Source organism: Buteo buteo, chromosome 1 (genome assembly GCF_964188355.1).
Source record: "Buteo buteo chromosome 1, bButBut1.hap1.1, whole genome shotgun sequence".
Taxonomy (NCBI): Eukaryota; Metazoa; Chordata; class Aves; order Accipitriformes; family Accipitridae; genus Buteo; species Buteo buteo.
The window spans coordinates 35,409,867-35,415,866 of record NC_134171.1 but is presented as its reverse complement, the minus strand read 5'-3'; positions in this window follow the sequence as shown (position 1 = coordinate 35,415,866).

Genomic DNA, 6,000 nt, shown 5'->3' with positions numbered 1-6,000 from the left:
CTGTGTGGTCTGATGTCATCCTAAGATCTGAAACACAGCGGTGCCTTGGGTGTCTTTCGTCTGTCCAGTGTCATTCAGTGTCAGATCTTGTGTTTTGGCTGCGACTGCAGCTCTCACGCACATTACTTTTGTTTTATGTCTTTATGTGTTTGTTTTCTCCAGGGAAGAGTTTTCCTTGCCAATTTGTATACCAGGCAACCATGCCAATCTTGCTGTATAATATCCAGTTTCACTAATTCAGGCTGGCATGCCATCTGCACTATCTAAAGGTCAGTTGAAGTGTTACTTGTAATTCTGTGGCTTCCTAATAAGCAGCATAGTAGGGGTACGTTGTTTCTTGTTCCCTGACAACAGTAGCAGTAATCCAAATCCTGTACCAAAAAAACCCGACACCATCTCTCACCTGGAAGAAACCTCTGCGTCTTATAACTCAGGAGCCGCCGCTGCCTGTCCGAAAGCTCAATTCCATTGCTCCGATACCGTGAATTTTGCTCGATGTCGCTGCCCGCCCTGCTTTCCAAACCCCCTCGCCTGCGTTCTGCCAGTTGACAGCGGCCCCTTGCGATCGCAGGAAGGGCTTTTGGCATTCGGGGTTTCCGTGTGGGCAGCGCTGGTTGAACGGGCTGCCGGGGCAGGGAGGGAGGTGGCCCTGCTCGCCCCCCGAGCTCTGCAGCTGCCTCGGGGGCAGAGCCTTAGTCAGGGTCAGCAGCAGATGGGGATAAAGGCGGAGGGAATCTCCCAAATCTGTCCGGCTGCAATGCCAGGCCACCGGCCTCGCCCCCGCATGCCGAGGTCCTGCTGGGACGGGCTCTGGAACAGAGCCTACAGGTAGAGTTAGGGTGGCGAAGCACCGAAATGAAGACAAATCTGGACTTCTAGGGGGGAGAAATGTGAGCGGAGGTATTAGCTAGTCTCGGAAATGGTTGGGAAGGAGGTGTGGCCAGCAGCGAGTGCCGCTTTTGGGGGCGCTGGCCCTTCCAGGGGTGTGTGCAGTTGGTGTTGCAACTAGAACTGAGCCCTTGAAAAATCCCCGAGGTTCCTGCTGGGTTTTTTTTTGTTGTCATCGGTTTTACGGGTCAAGTAGTGTACTTTGAAGGAGGGGCGCTTTGTAGTGGTGAGGTCTAGCTTATCAAAGGAAGATGACATTGGAGAAATGTTCCATCTTGGCAGGCATAATAAATATTTCTCCACGCGCTGCGGGTGTACCTGTGTGTTTTGAGCTGTATGAGGTGCTCCTGAAATTCTCAGGAGGAAGCACCAGCAATAGATCATGAAAGAACTGGAATGTGAGAAGGTAGGAAGGTCTTTGGGCTTGAGTGCCAGTGTTATGGCTGCCAGAGTTTTCCAACCTGTGGTGTCAGTACGGTTGCGTTGCCCTGTGTTGCTGTTGAGTGCTGATCTGGATTTGCCATGTATTTCCTTTGAATAAATGTGGACCTGAAATATAAAAATATTGGTGGATAAAATCTTGTCAGGTCACAAGTGTGTGTCTGACATAATATTTATTTGTTGAATAGAATGTACGTTTGGCTTTGTAAATCCTAATGAAAAGACACTTCACTGAGTTTGGATTAATTTCTACTGTATAGTAATCAGGTGCTTAGAAGGAATATTGGGAGAAAGCAAATTCTTCCTCTAACCTATGTTGTTCCCTGAAAGGGAAAACAACTGTAACTCAGTTTTATGCATTCCAATAGTCTATATACTTTGAGATGTTGCATTACTAACTTCAGGCTGTAGAGTGTGATATCACCTTTACCTGTTTTATTGGCTTTTGTAATGATTTATATTTAAAGTTAGTTGAAGAAGGGATAGAAGGGATGATTAGAGCTAACATCTGAAGTAGTAACAGAGGTTTTAAATCACAACTAATACTCTGTTGCCCATGACTTTATAGATTTGAAACTGCAAATGAACATACTGACAAAACTATGCAAGAGTATTCCTGTAGCAGTGATTTCTGCAAAGCTTTGTTTCTAGTGGAGGAAATAACATTTCTTCAGTGTTGCCTTAGAAAAGTGCAGAACGAACTTCATTGTAGGATATAGCTGACAGTATTGGTGTATAGTAACAGAGATGAAAAGCAATTTAAGAAACAGGGCAGTAAAAATAACTTCTCCCTGGTTCAGGCACCAAACTGAAAACTTCATTCAGTACAAGCTGTATGAAAGCTCCTATATCTTGCTGAAATGAATACTGAAAAAAGCAACCCCAGAACACCCTTGGGTCAAGTGAACCTTTAGCTCACCTTGAAAGGAAAGCATTGTGTTTCTTTTATTTAACAGAATGGTGAAGGAACAGAACTGAAATAATTCACAAAAAAGAGGAGAGGCACTAGTACAACTCCTCAACACCTTTATTCAGCGCCCCAAACTGCTAAAACAGTTGTCCTTTTTGTGGGAAACTTTGGTAAAAACTGCTTTACATAAAGGACTCTGGGTTTTTTTTGTTTCCATTTTCACTTTCAAAGTCAGAGCTGCCTGCTGTGTAAATCTGTCTTTCAGGAAATACTCATCTGTTTATCTTTGGGAAGTAATTCTAACCCAATATTTTTATCTGAACCTGAATTTCTGTCCCTGTTCCATAACTATCTGAACAAAAACAGAAATGTGCAGCTTTTGTCCCCGATGTTGACTGCGCTTCTAATGTCACAGTGCCCATGTGAGATCTGCTTTTACATTAGATAAGACTGAGCTGTTTGGACAAACATTTCTGATAATGGTCATGTTGGCAGGTGCTCTTTTGTCTCTTATGTGTAGGAACAAAGAAGACATGAAAGGATTGTACAGAGAATCCGCAAATGCCCAAACATGATTTGATTCAGTTCTCAGTTTACAAGCAGCAGGCCAGATTGTCTGGTTTGACAATCTCAATTTACTTGTTTGCTGCTGCTTCTGCTATTAGTAGTTGCATTCTTTCTTAAATGCTGCATCCATGGGAAGCTGGTACTTGGTTCATCTTGTTCAGTACCTTGTCTGTCAGTGGCCAGTCTTGTGGTCCTGAGGCAGTTTTAGTTGGCTGTGTCCTAGATAACATGGGCCTCTGATCCTTAAGTGCTTGTGCCATATTGTCTTTGATACTGCTTATTCTCATGCATTAATATCCTTTTATTGTGTGAATTTTCATGTTAAGATGTTGGAAAGCAGTGAAACATCTCAACTTTTCCCCACAGTGGACATAGATGCAGGGGGGAAAACATCTGCTAGTCTTGAATTCTCCAAGGTTCCTGTTACACCTCGATCTTTCACTAGTTTTATATTTATAGGTTTTTCTGGAAGAACTTTCTGCTATTAATGTGTTTATTTTAAAACTTTAATTTTTGATGTCTGCAAATTTTCCTCAAACATTTCTGGATAATCTCACTCTGCACTGTACTTGTCAGAGTTTGTATAAAAGTGAGGAAAATAAGAAGAAACAACTTCAACTTCCTTCAGGTTCAGTGTCTTCCTTGCTTTACTGTTGTACCATGCAAGTCTCCCTTTTATCTTTCAACTCTTGTTGATATAAATGGTACAAGCTTGCCAATATGACATCTTTGTACAGTCTGTGCTCCATGCTCAGAATTGCCTTTTAGCTGCCTCTCTTAGCTCTCTTTAAAAACCTTGCTCACTTTTGTGGTGTTTGGATGTTTTTGATCATGGCAGTAAGAAGTTTTGGCTTTTGATGCTCCTATAAAGTTTTAAAATTAAACTTCTTTAAATACTGTGTCTTCAACAGTATTATTAGTCATCAGGTCCTGTGTACCACAAAGGACAAGTTCAAGAGCTGCTTTTGCTCTCAGAAGCTCATGGTATGTTTTGTGCAGTGAAGGAGTCACTGACAGGACTGAGTCTGAAAGATGTACCTGTGCATGAAATACCAACACAAACAGGAATTGGGGAGAGGTTAAGGTACGCTACCTGTCTTGAGGCAAGGTACTATAGAGTTAACCTTGTGATAAATGACCAATACATTGGAAACATGGAGCAACTAAGACACTAATTGTGAATTACTCTGAAAAGCTCTGTTCACTAGAGGATTCCTTCTTAAATTTTCTCATCTTCTTTGAGAATCTGTAAGCGTTTGGCTATTAATGGATGTTGATGTGTCTAGCTGTTCTTAATGGGAAGGCCTACTTAAGCACAGTATAGAAATGAGGTATTTCCACCCTTGTACACCAGTCCCTGGACATGGACTGAACTGTTCAATATACCCTCTGTACTTAGAGCATCTCTTTCTCTCTCTCTCTCTCTATGGAGTTAGTAAAAAAACCTGTTTGTTACAAACTTCCCTTAATACTCTAACCCTGTTGTGAGAGATCAGCCAAGCTGGACACTTGTGGGTTTTTTGTTGTTTTTTTTGGGTTTTTTTTGTTTGTTTGTTTTTAAATTGTAGACCATTCTTTTCTGTATAGGGTCCTAAAATGGATTGACTTAAACAAGTTTCTGGCAGAGTGGTTAAATCAAATATGAATATGGAGGAAGATATTTCTGCCTTTTCCCAAGGAGATTGACTAGTTACAGCTGAAAGTAAAAAAACAAAACAAACAAAACCAAACCCTAAAGATCAGGGGTGCTGAAAATAACATGTTTCACTCCAGATGTGGGGAAATAATCTCTGGCATTTAAAGTACAGCATAACTGTACATTTTCCTTGTTTGAGGGGTGATTCAGTAATATGTGAATCGAGGTACAGTCTGAATGGAATGTCAGCCCCTTAATGCAAGACCTTTTCTCCGCTTGTTTTAACAGTAAGTGTGAATACCATTGCCTTCTGGGAATATAAATGCAGCCCTCCCTCCTGTGTACTTGTGCTGCAGGGTTAAGAGGGGAGGGACTTTTGCTGATCTGCAAAGTGGCTGTAGGCATTGGCAACAGGATTTATTAACCTTAACTAGAACTGAGGAAGTGGAGGGGAAATGAACTGCTGTTCCCACAAGACTGAGGAGGCTTAATCTTGAGTCTGCCTCACTTGCTCACAATGTTAAAATACTGTTTGAGGGGTTTTTAGGGTGGCCAACAGGAAAGTCATGGCACCAATACAGCGGTACATGTGGATTCTAGTAGCCCTGTTAAGAGGAAATTCTTTTTCTTAAGAAGGCTATTGAGGGTAGCCCCAAAAGGGTTCCTATCTCTAAAGTAAGATTTAACTTGAGGAACACAGCTTGTACACTCAGCAAGAATTAGCCCACACTAAATCAGAGGAAGCCTCTAGGCTTTAAGTGTCTAAAATACTTAAGACATGGCCTACTAAAAGACTTGGAAACTGTTGTTAGGATATACTTTCTTAGACTTAAAGCAAAACCTCTGTCTGCCTCAGCTGCTCTCTACTTGCAGTAGATTTCCTCTGATTTTCAAAATTTTGCTTCTGTGTGTGCTTGGCTCTGAGGTGACAAGTTGTTTTTGTTGTGGGTTTGTGTGTGGTTGTTTGTTCTTTTTTTTTTTTTGTTGGTTCCCCCCCACCCTGTCACTGTTGTTTTGTTGCTTCTGTTTTCTTGGGAGACAAGGTGCATCATCTTTCTTTAACTTTTCCTATTGCCCAGGTTAGATGCTTAGATGCCTTTCTGGCTTCCTCAGCAGGAGCTCTTGAGGTGGGTGATCAGTGACAGATGTGGGTTTAAACACTTGAAGTGTCTAATCTAACTCAGGCAGAGTAAGCTTTGTTCTCCTGTGTTCTAGGTGTTTCTGAACAGCTACATTGAGGCAAGTTCTGTGAAATTTCAGTGAGACAGAACAGTGGCTTTAAAACAAAAAAAGCTCAATGCATACAATCAAGCTCCAGTTATCAGGCTAATTATATTTTTAGCCTTTTCCTCTGAGTTGAGGTCTTTTTTTTCCCCCCAGTGAAACTCAAAGAAGTTCCTATTATCTGTATGGCCATCATAAAGTATGAATTGTTTAAACAGGGGGCATTAAACTTTTATGCTATAAATAACTGTCAGTGCTTCAAGTTCTCTAGAAAAAAGATACAAAATTAGAAACCAGAAACTTTGTGATGCAGCAGCACATTCTCTCCCTATGT